The following is a 16344-nucleotide window of genomic DNA, read 5'->3' as shown; positions in this document are numbered from 1 at the left end:
AAGAAAGTAAATCTAAAATGGGATATATTGTCAATATTCTAAATAGAAGTTTCTAACAAGAACTCTAAACTGTTTTATCATTCAAAAGAGATTTAGTAGTGTTTCTCCTGAAAATGTCAATAAACGAAGTTTCTGAGGTAATTCACTATCTCAGAATCGGCCAAGACCTTGGATGTAGATGAACAATAGGGGCAAAGACTAAGACTTTGGTGCATTAGAATTGTACAGTTGTCTTTATAAATTCTGGTACACATCATTGCTAACTCAAGCCCAAGGCCTTGCTCAAGCCACACCTGGCAACGCCCCACTACGGCAGGTCATATCCATGTGCGACGAAAAATATGTTTATCGAGTGGCATAGATAAAAAAAAATTAGCTTAAGGATATCAAATTTTACTGCAACATAAGAGATACCACAAAAATTAAGTTTTTTGCATTGTTCGATCTCTACGTTATGGAGTAGACAGGTACACAGATTCATGAAGCCAAGGGGTTAACAAATGCACTGTAATTATTCAGTTGTTACTTTCCTCTCTGTAAAGGTAGAAGAGACTCTTCAGCTATGGTAGCACCTCTTCTAAGAGAAGGACATTCCGAAATCAAACCATTGCTCTTTAGTCTTGGGTAGTGCCATAGCCTCTGTACGATGGTCTTCCACTGTCTTGGGTTAGAGTTCTCTTGCTTAAGGGTACACTCGGGCACACTATTCTATATTATTTCTCTTCCTCTTGATAATCTTTTTTTATAATTTATAGAGGAGATATTTATTCTAATGTTGTTAGTCATCTTGAAATATTATATTTTTCCTTGTTTCCTTTCCCCACTGGTCTATTTTCCCTGTTGGAACCCCTGGGCTTATAGCATCTTGCTTTTCCAACTAGGGTTGTAGCTTAGCTAATAATAATAATAATAATAATAATCTGTACCTGTCACAACAAATGGATGCCATATGTGGCAGTGGTTCAGTTTAATATCTTGTCCGTTTCTGGGTAGAAGAGGATGATGACTAGGCTGTTCTCGCTCGTGTTGGCTTCATCTGCTCCCTCCAACAGTGTTTATCTGCAAAGATCCTACAATACTTTAAAAATCGTGAATAATAGATATCTTAGATAGTTCACAAACGTTTCCTTTGAATTTTCTTGATCTAGGATGGCACATTTCACTTACATATAATACTCGCTGAATATAAAGAGTAATCTGCTCCTTTAGTCAAAAGTGTTCCAACTCAACACAGTTTTGAAGATAAACTTTATTGATTTTTATACTATCAATTACCCTATTTGAGCATAAAATTACACTAATTAGCCTAGTTAGCTAATTTCATTCAACTCCATTTGCTATATCCTATCGATTATCTTTCTGGCTTTTCTACTGAACAATTTGAGCAGTCGATTACCTTCTTCAGTCAATTAATTCTCGAGATATGTCAATTTTCTTGTTATTTTTAATAACATTGCTGAGTAATAATCACGTGACCAGGAAATTTTTGAACTTCTGACCACTACTAGGTCACAGGTTCAACTTTTATCAAAAAGTCGGGGCAAGGACAGGTCCTAACTTCGGGTACTTTTGGAAATACACACAACCGATTTGTCACTAAAGCATCTATCTATATGGGTATCTATCTACATATCTACATATATGTATACATACACACACACACACACACACACACACACATATATATATATATATATATACAAATATATATATATATATATATATATATATATATATATATATATATATATATATATATATATATACATACAGTATATATTATCATTATTACAGCCTGCGAATTAGATAAATTCCCGAGCTCCAAAACTTACCTGATTATATTACATAAGTCTGTACAGTTGAAAAATAATACCTAAGCTGTGAGAATATTACGTAACTACCAGACGGCAATATATATGAACACTGAATATCCAAAGGTCTCTTTACTTTATAGTTAAAACAAAACTGGGTGATTATATTACAAGAAATATTAAAAAACAACCTCTTAATTTGGTTCTGAGTCAGGGATTATGAGCAAAGCACTGTAGGAAATATTGGTGATCGAAATAATACGCTCTTTACAAAAATAAATATATTCTATTGAAAGTTACAACACTTTGAAAGAAGTAACACCAAAAATAAATCACTTGAAATATTAAATCCGAACAAAAACTTAGATTAAGACAAGAAAATGTTACTTTATGAAAATTATACAATGACTTGTTTCACTGGAAATTAATTTTGATAGAAATATTCAATTTTGATAATTAATGAAAAGAATCAACACTTCTACACTATAATGAACATATAATGATGAAATTTACAAATATGTAACTGTTACGCTTACGTCTTTTGCCTCACATGAGGTTACCGAACAGTTAACCAAAATATATAGACTTCAATGTTTAACCTAAATTTCCCAGGGCTAGTTACAAAAATATTTATGACAATATATTTAGGATAGAGGGCTGGATGACAATGGCTCTTTCAAAGGGACAGGCTGGGTCTCTTCTGCTGCTTATGTATTCTTGGGGCTATATATATGGACTTAATTCATCTCGAAAATTCTAATTGATCATTCTAGTGGCATGGGGGCAAGGCCTAGCGGCGTAAGGGTGTCAACGTAGTAAATCAAAATAAAAAAAGGATACTAGCCTTGCTTGCAAGGTAACCCTCTTTCATCTAACTCCGCCCACCTACTTCTCGGGACAATAAAAACAAGAGTAAATCTATCTCTGGAATCTCCAAGAACTTTCTAACCACGTGGATACATAAAAAGTGGCGTAATCCCTCGTGTTCATTCCTCATGTGTGTTGTACAGCATACCTAAACGAGATTACTTAAGACTTCGTAAAAAAAATACGTGAAATAAAAAGTTAGTTCTTAGAAATAACGTAAATTTACATATACTGAATTGAATAAAAAATACAATTAAATGAATGACGAAAGTCTTATATAATTTACATACATTACTTAAACCTACGAGAGACGAATTCATCGTACGAGCAGGCTAGACATCTCTTAAATACACAAATGAAATACATGAATAAAATATTTACTCTTATACTAGACCAGCTTCGTAAGAATATATATAAACCTTCTATCAAGGGATGCTGAAAGTTAAGCACGGGTTATGCTATAGGGCCTGGCCAGTCATAAACACGTTTTGTCAAAACTAAGTGTTCTTAGGGTAAAATTTCAAGAGGAATCACTATACATAGATAGGTCCCGATAATCTCCGAAGCTTACTTTATCTCTTTGCAAACACTAGAAATTGTTTTGTCATAAAATTAGGGATAATTCGGGATTAGGGTAGAAGCCTTACCAAGCCCTCAAATATAATATATAGATTAATAGGCATACATATGTATGTATATATATATACATACATGCACATATATGTGTATAAAGAATACAGATATGTATTACTTATATACTGTATACATAAGAATATATAGTGTATATATATGTACTAGTGTGCGCAACCTATTGAAAATGGAGGCTAAATATCTAGATAGATATGAATGCACACATACTCCCTTCTCAGCAAGGTATGACTACACCCTCTCCCCATTACTCGAGGGACGGAGAGAGCTGAGCGTGAACTGAAAAAATATATACATATATAAATATAGCCAAGCACTTGCTTTCTATTGTGTGTGTTTATATACTGTACATATACTTAAATATATATATATATATATATATATATATATATATATATATATATATATATATATATATAACGGATTTTGAGTGAAGCGAAAAATCTATTTTTGGGTGAGATGGCCATGTCGTCCTGATGGAAGTTCCTATAGGGTAGCTTCCTAGGGTATATTACAACTACGGCGATATTCCCAGAGAATTTACCTTAAGGTACCAGAATTCTAACTCCTGGAGCGAGTATCCCTCGTGAAAGGGATATCGCGACATATCAGAGGACGTATTCTAGACACGTCACATGGCAATCTACGACCTGAACAGAGATTTCGTCTCGTAGGAGGGAGATTGACGAGATACGAATTCGGAAAAGAAAAAGGGGAGCCGCTCCCAAGGCTTCACTATCCCCCGATTCGTATGCGTGCCTGGCGCCAATCCTGGCGCCATCTGTATTCCTTGTAGCGTACACGAGGTGCTACAGATACTGTATGTAGGGAGGGGTCCTACAGCCCTTTCTTAGAAAGGCAAGGGCGGGTCCATCAGGACGACATGGCCATCTCACCCAAAAATAGATTTTTCGCTTCGCTCAAAATCCGTTTTTTGGGCTCAAGTCATGTCGTCCTGATGGAAGTGTACCAGAGCATTACTGTATCTGTGGATTCTCAGAACGTGCCGTACTCCCCGGAGGTAATTTTTTTTTTTTTTTTTTTTTTTCCCGGTCGACTAGACCTAGAGACCTAAGATGTTACCGTTATACATCTTTTCAACTAACTATAAACTATGTTAGAGCTTCCTGCCCCCTACAGGGAAGAGTCCTACTAGACTCTGGAAAAGTCTCGAAGAGTACATATATCTATGTATGAATACCAGGCAAGCTAATATAGTGGTCTCGCCCTATATTAAGTAAAGCATAGTTTGTAAAGGACCACTGCGTCAATATGAAATATCGACCAGTTTTCCGCACAATACTTGTATTGGACAAAGGTTTTATATCCGCATAGGAGGAAAACCAATGCAACATAGCTTGCATAAAGGAACAATTCTATTAGAATTATCCCAGATAAGGTACATAGAATGAATGCTCAATTATACCAATAAATTGACACAGGTGAAGGAGACGCAAGGTTCTCAAGAACCAGATTATTGACAGGCAATAAATAGACAGGTTAACCACAATTATATATATATATATATATATATATATATATATATATATATATATATATATATATATATATATATATATATATATAAGAAGAGGATAACCCAAAACTTTAAGCATAAGTATGATAGTAAACAGAGCTTGTTTGTCTGAAAGAAAAAACATTAGATGCCACTTTTAAGATACCGAGGTATCAAAGTCATAAAAGCCTGTATTACAAATCAATGACATTAGCGTTAGAAACGCTCGGCACACATGTCTACACTTATGCTAGGTTCACCTTCGGAAATGGAACAGTCTGGATGGGCAACACAGTGCCCTCACTTAGTTTGTAGTACAGTATGTAACTACACACTCACCCTGGAATTAATCGTCCCAATTAAGACCACTGTTCCTCGCAGAGTTAAACAGTAGGGTTAACACTGCGACCCACTGCTACCACAGATCTCTTTTAGTTCCTCTACTTGCTTCGCATAGTGGCGAAAGAACACTCTGGAAGACTTCCAGCCAGTGTATGAACGGAGATGTTCAAAATCCATACAATTAAAGAAATTTAAGAATGAGGCAACTTTCCTCGGATCGTGACCTGCGGGTGTATTGTCAGGATCCGCTCTGCGAATAAAATATGTGATTTTCGCTCTGAGTTGATTCAGAGATAAATTTGAGCCTGATGTTTCTCCCCTGAATAGTTGACCACCCTTGAAGTCTGAAGTTCTATGAAGATAGACCTTTAGGCATTCTACTGGACATAGAGATGCATCTTCTTTCAGAGGGCAGATTCTCCAGGGACCCCACCTGTTGGTGGGTAACTCATTCTTGGCGAGAAACGTAGGATCCGGAAACAGGTTCAGTTCTTCCCCATCCAGGAACTGAACACGACCTGCCTCTCTCGAGAGGCTACAATCTCACTAACCCTGGCCCCGGATGCGAGTGCAAAATAGGAAAATAACTTTTGTGTCAAATCCTTTAACGCACACTCTTCATTGCTCAACAGAGAAGCGAAATGAAGAACTTGTCTAAAGACCATGAAATGGGCTTTGGAGGTGCTGAAGGTCTGAGCCTAGCACAGGCTTTCGGGACTTTATTAAAGATCTCGTTGCCTAGGTCGACCTGGAAGGCATATAGAATGGGTCTTGTCAAAGCAGACTTACACGCTGAAATCGTGTTCGCTGCCAACCCTTGACCATGGAGGTGGGGAAAAAGGATAAGCAGAAGTCTGTCAAGATCTCCTGCGGAATCTTCGCCTTGACAAAAGGCCACCCATTTTCTCCAAGATGACTCATATTGCCTTCTAGTAGATTTGCATTTATATTCCTCAAGGAAGTCTATACTGGCTTTCGAAATCCCGAAACGCTTTCTCACCGCTAGGGAGAGAAAATCATGAACTGCAGGGTCCGGGTTTTCTGTAATGAAGCGCAGACAGTTGACTTCTGGACTCGCTGGGTCAGAACTGGATCTGGTAGTGGTACAAACTTCAGCTACGGTTCCAATGCCAGGAGGAACCACATGCTGTTCGGCCACTTGTGGGCCACTATTGCCGCTACCCTTTGAAGGATCTCAGTTTGTTGAGGACCCTCAACAGAAGGTTGTGAGGAGGGAACAGATAAATCTTGGACCATCTGTTCCAGTCGAGGGACATCGCGTCCACTGCTTCCGCTAAGGGGTCCTCGTACGGGGCACGTACAGGGGCAACTTCTTGTTGTCTTTCATCGCAAAGAGGTCTATCTGCAGTTCTGGGACTGATTCAGAATGAAGGAGAATGATCCTGCGTCTAAGGACCATTCCGATTCTATCGGTGTGAACCTGGATAGAGCGTCCGCTGTCACATTGCGGACTCCTTGAAGGTGAACTGCCGACAGGTACCACTTCTTCTTTTCCGCCAATCGGAAGACGGCCAACATCACCTGGTTGAGAGGTGGTGACCTCGATCCTTGTCGATTCAAGTATCTTACAACTACCTCGCTGTCTATTACCACTTTATGTGGAACGAATGACGCGGGAAGACTTTCTTTAAGGTAAGGAGCACTGCCCTAGCTTCTAGAAAGTTTTATGAGAAAGGTCTTGAATAGCCTGGACCAAGTCCCCTGGACTTTTTTCCGATGAGAGTGACCTCCCCATCCCTCCTTTGAGGCGTCTGAGTGAATCGTCACCGACGGGGGAGGTGGCTGAAGAAGAACCTGACTTCTTTAGATGTCTGGCTTGGGACCAAGGCCTGAGAAGAGTACTTAGCCGAAGCGGCTGGTCTTCTCAGATCTCTTCACGCGTTTGATGCATAACTTCTCCAAACTCCGATTGCATCCTTTAGCTGTGCTCTTAGCACTGGGTCTGTCATCGAAGCAAACTGGAGAGAGCGCAGTACTCTCTCCTGCTCGTGTCTTGATATCCTTTCGGAATCTTGAAGTCTCTTGACAGAACCCGCTATCTCCTTCCTTTTCTTCGCCGGGGTGGAGAAACGGTGTGACAAAAGGTCCCAGTGGATCTTAGCCACTGGAACTTTTGAGATGGAGAAAGTCGAGACTTTCTCTGTTGATCTTGAAGCCTAGGTACTCTAGGAACTGGATCACTTGACTGGAAGCTTGCAAGCATTCTGTCTCGGATGCTGCCCACACCAACCAGTCGTCCAGGTAGGCTACTACCTGAATTCCCTTTAGGCGAAATTGTTTGAGAGCTACGCTCGCAAGCTTCGTAAAAATCCTTGGGGCTATGTTTAGCCCGAATGGCATGGCTCCGAAGGCGTATAGTCTTCGTTGTAGCCTGAACCCTAGGTAGGGGGAGAGTCGATGGCTAATTGGAATGTGCCAGTAGGCGTCTGACAAGTCTATAGAGACGGAATATGCCCTCTTGGGCAGTAAGGTCCTTATGTGTTGCAGTGTTAGCATTTTGAATTTGCAATTCACTATGAACTTGTTAAGTGGCGACAAGTCCAGAATGACTCTGAGCTTTTCCGAGTCTTTCTTGGAAACACAAAACAGCCTCCCTTAGAAATTGATGGGCTTCACCCTTTTTCTCCAACCGTTCTTGAACGTACTCCTCCATAACGGGGGTGGAGTGTTGGAAAAACCGAAGGTACGGGGGTGGAGTGCTGTACCAGCTCCCGCCCAGTCCATTCTTGAGTAGGCTGTGGACCCAGGGATCGAAGGTCCACCGATCCCGAAATTTCAGAAGTCTCCCTCCTACCGGTATCACCTCACTTGGACTGCCGTCCTGAGGTCTTGCCTTCCTGACCACGACCACCCCTGAATCCCCTTCCCCTTGAGGGGCGTCTAGACGAGCCTCTGGCTGCTCCTCTAGGCTTAGCTCGAAAGGAAGTAGACTGCCCTTCGAACGCTGGGGTGAATGCCGTGGACTGTGTCGACACGGCCTGGGGTACCCACTGAAAGGTGGTCGGGGTTTGTGCCACGATCTGGGGCACTGGGGGCAATGGCAATTGCAGTTGCTGTTGCTGTCTAAGAGACTTGGCTGGCCGAGACGGTAGCCTAGTCCTCATAGTCTTCCTCTTTGGTTGAGGACCCTCATCCGGGGAAGACTTTCTTTTGATAGCCAGGCCCCACTTCTGGAGAAGGTTTCTATTCTCCAAGGCGGCTTTATCAAAAACTTCTTTGACCAAGTCGGTAGGGAAAAAAGGTCTTTTCCCCAAATGTTGGAGGAGATTAGTTTCTTTAGCTCGTGCCTCACCGTAGCCGAGGTAAACACGAACTCCCTGCAAGCTCTCCTTGCCTTGACGAAGCCATAAAGGTCCTTCGTCACTGTGGCCAGATGAGGCTTGGCCACTACCATGAACATTTCATGGACCTTGGGGTCACTTGCCATCGTCTCGAGAGTAGTCTGAAGAGACATTGAGGCAGTCAGTCTTTCTTTTGTATCGAACTCACTTCGCAAAAGAAAGTCAGACAGCTTAGGGAGGTCCTTGCCGAACTGACGTCCGGCAATATCAGCCTCCAACTTTCCCACTGAGAACGTAAGATGGACGTCCTTCCAGTCTTTGTGGTCCATAGGCAGGGCCAGCGACAAGGGTTTACACTCCTCTAGGGAGGGGCAAGACTTGCCGGCCTCGATTGCTTTTAGTACAGCCAGAAACCCTTTCTGTAAAAAGGGGGAAGGCTCTAGTAGGCGAGGACACAAAGGAAGGGAGCTTCCTATTCAATGCAGCTACCTTTGAGTTAGAGAAGCCCCTCTCTTTCATCGAGGATGAAAGTAGAGCTTGAGCCTTAGCATGGTCCATCACTATGACCTCCATCGGCTCTGTCTCCTCCTTTGAAGCTGGTTCCTTCCTCAGCTGGACATAACAGTCCGGATATGATGCCTTGCTGGGCCAGAATTCCACCCTCCAGGGGAACTGAGCCCAGCTTATCCGAGATGACGATCTTTCCAGTCGTCATCGGCATGTGCTCAGCATACCTCCATGGGTTAGCATCTGAGCACAAGGGAAGGTCTTTCACATTGAGCTTTTTCTGGGGCCCATGAGATTCTGCAAGGCACTGCATTCGCAGTTCCATTGCAGCCGCCTTCTCCTGATTCTCCTTCTGCATTTGTTGGATCATTCCAACAATAGAAGAGAGGGCCTGTCCCAGCTCTACTGGGAGACCGGCCGATGTAGAGGGGCTTGAACTTCATCCTGGGCTTCTGCCAGGAGGTCTTCCTCCTGACACCCGTCCACATCAGATATCCTGTCATTTAGTTGGATGTCTTGCATCGCGACCGCGACTTCAGCATCCACCTGGATCTGAACTTAGGGGATCTCCTCTTGAGGCTGGGGAATCACTGCATCAGCTGATGCCTTAGGGAAAAAATACGCCCTCATCTTCTCACTTGGAAGATAAGGGCCAGAAGTGTTCTTTTGGAAGCCCCTTACCCAGGTACGAAGCTTCTTCCTAGCTATTTAAATGTCTCATTAATCAGGTTAGTGCACACAGTACATACCTGAGGGTCCCAATACCGGAGATCATCCTTGGAGACAGCGTATGCTGCGTGTCTCCTACAAAACTCATGTCCGCAGAGGTTCTTGCTGCTGACATTGCAGAAAGCACTTCCCCACTTCGGAGTGTCCTTCTGTAAAGAGAAGAAATTTCCATGAGTATCAAGTGAACTATGTATCACTGGATATGCATAGTATAGCATAACAATTCAGAAAGGAAAGACACACACTTGTGTTTCCCTCACAACCCATTGTTGCAGCCTTCCAGATAATAAAATCAAAATGGTTTATCTCTACTAGAGTAACCAATGCAAGGTTTCCAGAGGAAACAGGTGGAGATCACACCTAGGCAATGATTTTAAAATCCTGGATAATAGACAGGGAAGAACTCTGCTTCCTATCTGAGGGCAACAGCAAAGGGCTGTGCAAGAAAGCACAATAGTGTTAGAAGATACAGTGCTGTACCTAAACCTTTACTATAGTTTTCTTCTTACTGTATATGCTATACAGAAGAATACTAGTACAGTATAGGAGGATGTGTGCCGGCCTGCCTTTGCCGGCCGGCACACACCACAACTAGCTTTAAAGTATACTACTTAAAAGCTATAGGGCGGCAGCACTCTGGTTCAAATGCCTGTGCCGGTCGGCAGCAGCTGCCGGCCGGCAACAGCCAGTGTTGGCCGGCAATGACTGCCGGCCAGCAACTACACAAGGTAGTACCCAGCTGCCGGCCACACTCTTGGTGACCGGCAGACAAGGACTGACATAAGCCGGCCGGCAAAGGTACAAGACCGATGCCAGCCGGCAGCAAAAGAACCAGAAGACTACACCTGCCCGGCTGCCGGCCTCATAGGCCGGCAGCCGGGACAGGTACAGCACTAGAAGAAAATAGAATGGATGCCGGGATAAGAGTGTACACAACCCCCCAAGCCCGGCAACCGAAAGAGTGCATATAAGGAAGGGGAGAAACTTAATTCAGGCTTCCTTGACCAATGCCGTCCGGCTCTGCCGGCAGGCATGGATGAGGGACCAAGAGAGGTCCGGGCAGCACTCGAAAACATAAGACCCTTGCCGGCCAGCATCTCTGCCGGCCGGCAATGGGCTTAGTCAATTCCACATCCCAACCTATACTAGGTCCAGAAGTAGAATGACGTACAGTACAGTAATACCCCTGCCGGCCAGCTCTGCCGGCCGGCAAGGTACAGTACAGTAATGGCTAGGCCATTACGGAGATAGAGGGGGAAGGGACAAGAGGGTCCTGCCTACCTTGCTTTAGTGACAGATCACCCGCAGCCAAGAACTTTGTCTTAGCCTAAGGGAGATCTAAGGGAAAGGGCCAGCAATACTTGCCAGCTTCCAGAGCACCAAAGCAAGGAAGGCGTTGCTACTCCCAAGGGAAGATTTTATCCTCCCCCAAGAACAGCAACAGGACTTAGTCTGGTCGATCACAAAAGAAGGAATCATAACTTACAGAAACCTTCGGTAGTGACCTAAGGGAGCTAAGCTCCCTTTGTAAGTGTTAGGTCAGCGAGGGGGACTCTGCCCCAAGCCAGACAACACGGACTCAGACTAAAAACTCTGTTGTTCTGTCCCTCTTTGAACCAGACTTTGCTGGAACAGGAAGGTACAGTAACACCCTAGTATAGTTTTATCGAAAATAAATTCGGAAAAAACCACTTAGGGATAAGCCCAAGGCTTAAACAGAGGGAAAGGGATTGCATACCTTCTCCGAAGAAAAGAAAGCAACCGGGGAGTATGATAAAGTATACTAAGGCTCCATAAGCAATTAGCCTAGGCACCAAGAGAATCGATTACCTAATTCACCGAAACTCTCACGTATACAATCTTGGAAATATTCCACACAGTCTAAAATGTATAAAATATAGCCTAAAGCTTCAATAAAATTTTAATTACACTCGGAAAAACCAAAATCATGCATTAAGTACTAGGACCAAACGACTAGGCTACATGGCCTAGCGTAGGCCAGAATGGCGAATACTTCGCCAAATAATACTAAGCACGAAAGGAAATCCTATGTAAAGCTAAATAGCTAAAATTTATTAAGCAAAACAACCAGGAATGTCACTCTGACTAACTAATTTATACCTAGCGAGTGACAGTGTCCAGGACACCTCTGGTAGGCTACAGCTCTTGTGTCAAAGATTAATCCTATTAATCACTCAAAATTTTACCAAGAGCCTACATTTATACATAACAGACACTATACTCAACTTATCCGAGGCCAACGAAGACGGAGAAGCCATGAAAAGCTGAATAAATCCAAGATTTGCGAGAAAAACAGGAAAAAACACCGAGTTGTTAAGCTACGCAAAAAGGAATACAGATGGCGCCAGGATTGGCGCCAGGCACGCATACGAATCGGGGGATAGGGAAGCCTTGGGAGCGGCTCCCCTTTTTCTTTCCCGAATTCGTATCTCGTCAATCTCCCTCCTACGAGACGAAATCTCTGTTCAGGTCGTAGATTGCCATGTGACGTGTCTAGAATACGTCCTCTGATATGTCGCGATATCCCTTTCACGAGGGATACTCGCTCCAGGAGTTAGAATTCTGGTACCTTAAGGTAAATTCTCTGGGAATATCGCCGTAGTTGTAATATACCCTAGGAAGCTACCCTATAGGAACTTCCATCAGGACGACATGGCTTGAGCCCAAAAATATTTATATATATGTATAAACATATAAGGCTAACGTGATGTATAAAGGAGGAAATATAATGGAATTAGCGGAAGTCTTTCGTATTTATGGGATTATTCATCTCTAAATGTCAATTGTGTGTATGTTTCTAAGAGAGAGAGAGAGAGAGACAGAGAGAGAGAGAGAGAGAGAGAGAGAGAGAGAGAGAGAGAGAGAGAGAGAGAGAGAGAGAGAGAGAGAGAGAGATTTTGAGTGATTGGACCAAATTCAAACGAAGTTAAGTGTCCTGAAAGGAAATATGAAAAAGAAAAGTAACTAGAGTCAAATGGAAAGAAAGATACATATTACAGACAGACTATCGACTTCAATAACTAAATCTACATGAACAAATCTTTTTTTTTTTTTTTTTTTTTTGCATTAGTGACTGAAAATAATATAATAAAAGACTTGATATTTGAATAATATTTAAAAATCTTCAATAAAAAGATCACGTCTGTACAACTACAGCACATCATAGCTCCAAACAAGACAAAGAGAAATAAAATATCTTCAGGAGAATCAAGAGAATGACTTCAACCTCACACAGATGCTGAGTCTGAAGCGGAGATGAGAATCTTGAGACATCGTCGTTCTTCACAGGAATTCCAGCTTGAGACGGACTCCATGAAGCGGATGATAAGACATTTCATGGTTTTTATTCTCCTGGATAACATGATGAACGAAGGAAATCTGTCGTGTGAAGACGAAGGGAATCATCCTTTATCTACTTATCGACTGGATTCGAAGAACAGCAGGAATTCCCGGTCATGTAAAGAGGCTTGTGACCGCCATCTTGTAGTAAACACATCGAGGAAGTCTGACAGAGTCGAAGACGTTCTTGAAGACCCCTTTGGAATGCAGAGAACGAAATATCTCCGGGGTCCACTTGACTTCGTTTCTTACTCTACTGAGACAAGTTCTTCAACTTTGAGGAGTAAAGGAGAAGCATCACTCTCAGCTCTACTGCAGAAATACAACCTCGTGTACATGGAAGATGATGAATTGGAATTTCACATGAGACGCACTAAAGAAATTGGTAGAGAGACATTTGGCCGGGCTTTTCTGGGAGACATTAATAGAAGGAAGGTTGTTTTGAAGCAGATATATGACTATCTCAGCTTCTGCCGGGTCAACTGCACAAGTTCTTCCAGCGTAGGTCTCGCATCCTTATCTTCCTTCAAAGAGTCCTCGATCCAAACCTTGAGTTCATCGGGATCTTCCTAAGTCTTCCGCAGATCACCAGATCGTTGAGTATAACGATCAGAAGCAGTTGATACTCCCTCTCCTCTGAATATCTCTGGCTACATGAAAGAGACCTTCGAACCTTCCACTCCTTCAAACTCTCCCTCCTTCGTAGCAAGGCTGTAGTCGATAAGGGTGACCTCCATTGTCTTCCTTATCCTTGCGATACAAACATAATTACTCTTGATGTCGTTGTGAGTGTAACCTAGGGCGTGAAAGTCGAGGAGAGTTTTGGCCATTTCTTTTAACCCACCCTGACAATTGATGGTTCCTTCTCTATCTGTAGGGATTTGTAGTTCTAATTTTCACTCATGAAAGGCAATATGTTTTGCTATAAAGAATTGTAGGCTATTTGGTTTGATAACGGAAAATATTTGTGAAATAAAGCAAATGCTGAATATGTTTTTATTGTCATCTTTACTGTATAAAAATTGATAAATTAGATTTTCAATGATTCATATGAAATCCTAAAGGGGATATGAATTACTTACTTTTGATTAAAAAAGAATAAGCCCAATAACCAATAACATATGAAAACAAAAATATTGATTATAATATTACTATCATTTGAATATAAACCTCACGATCACAGAGGTTTTGGTAACCAAAATAATGTTATGAAATGTAAAATGCCACCATAAAGAAAAAAGTATTTAATAAAATGGTACTACCAGTATTAACTTATGCATCGGAAACTTAGAGCCTTACTAAAACCTTAGAACATAAGCTAGTTATAACTGAAAGAGTTATGGAAAGAATAATGATGGGAATAAAACTAAGGCAGAAAAAGAGCAAAATGGATGCGAGGGCAAACTTAAGTAGAGGATATTCTAACAACTTGTAAGAAAAAGAAATTGACATGGCCAGTACATGTAATGAGAATAACAGATAATAGAGGGACATTAAGAATAGCAGTAAAGTAGTAGGTTGGCTAGGGCACCAGCCGTCGTTGAGATACTACCAGTAGAGAGATATTGGGTTCTTTGACTGGCCAGGCAGTACTTCATTGGATCCTTTTCTCTTGTTTTAGCTCATTTTCCTTTTGCCTACACATTTACCGAATATTCTGGCCTATTCTTTATATATTCTCCTCTGTCTTCATACACCTGACAACACTGATATTACCAAACAATTCTTCCTTGCTCAAGGTGTTAACTCCTGCCTTATGATTGTTCAGTGGTTACTTTCCTCTTGGTAAGGGTAGAAGAGACTCTTTAGCTATGGTAAGCAACTCTTCTAGGAGGACACTCCAAAATCAAACCACTGTTTTCTGGTGTTGGACAGTGTCATAGCCTCTGTACCATGGTCTTTCACTGTCTTGGAGTAGGGTTCTCTTGCTTGAGGGTACACTCGGGCACACTGTTCTATCTTATTTCTCTTCCTCTTGTTTTTTAAAGTTTTATAGTTTATATATGAAAGATTCATTTTAACGTTGTTACTGTTCTTAAGATATTTTATTTCAATTATTAGTTGCTTTTATTGTAGTTTTCTTATTTCCTTTCCTTAATGGAATATTATCCCTGTTGAAGCCCTCTGGCTTATAGCATTCTGCTTTTCCAACTAGGGTTGTAGCTTAACAAGTAATAATAATAATAATAATAATAATAATAATAATAATAATAATAATAATGATAATAATAAAAATAATAATAATAATAATAATAATAATAATAATAATGATAACAATAATAATAATGGGTCCCTAGAGATTGCAAAAGAAGCAGGGGAAGAAAGAGAAGACGATGGATTGAAAAAATAAGGGAGTTAGCCGGTGTGGACTGGCATGGAAAGACCATAAACAGACGCAAGTGGAAGGACATGTTTGAGGCCTTTGTTCTGCAGTGGACTTGTAACGGATGATGATATAAATACATATATACATACAAAAAAATGTGAGTCGTCAGGGCTACCCCTCATTTAATTAAGTAGGGCACGGAAGGAACCTCCATGTTTGACGTGGTAACGTCCCTGACTGGTGAACGCCAGACTGGGGTTCGAGTCCCGCTCAGACTCGTTAGTTTTTTTGGTCGCTGCAACCTCACCCTCCTTGTAGGCTAAGGATGGGGGATCTTGGGGCGCCTATAGATCTATCTGCTGAGTCATCAAAAGCCATGGTCCTAGCTTGGGTGGAGAGGCGGCTTGGGCGCTGATCATATATAATATGGTCAGTCTGTGGGGCATTGTCCTGCTTGATAGAGCAATGTCACGGTCCCTTGCCTCTGTCAGTTATGAGCTGCCTTTAAACCTTTAAACTCTGAAAAGAAGATGCTGTTAATGTTAAATCAGGATCTACTGTCCAAATTTCTGAGTAAAAATGTGACCGAGATCGATCAAACTGAATTGATTCGAAAAAAATTCCCGTATTTTTTATCATTAAACCGAATTAGTTCATTTGCGTTGATTGCATTTTTCTAAATGTGTCCCAACTGTACCACATTCACCCACTGAGCAATTTGATTGGTTGATAAGCTTTATATGTCAATTAATTCACGGGATATGACCATTATCATGTTCTTTTTAATAACAGATTTGCGGAGTAACGAAGTGTTCAGGTGTTAAAACCTTATGAGGAATCACTTCATACAATTGCAGACTCTTCGAGCCTTCCTTTATTCCTTTTGAATGGAAGGAATGGTTCAGTCACAAAATTGGGGTTATTCCGGAAGAGGGT

Source organism: Palaemon carinicauda, chromosome 6 (assembly GCF_036898095.1).
Source record: "Palaemon carinicauda isolate YSFRI2023 chromosome 6, ASM3689809v2, whole genome shotgun sequence".
Lineage (NCBI taxonomy): Eukaryota > Metazoa > Arthropoda > Malacostraca > Decapoda > Palaemonidae > Palaemon > Palaemon carinicauda.
This window is presented reverse-complemented; position numbering follows the sequence as displayed.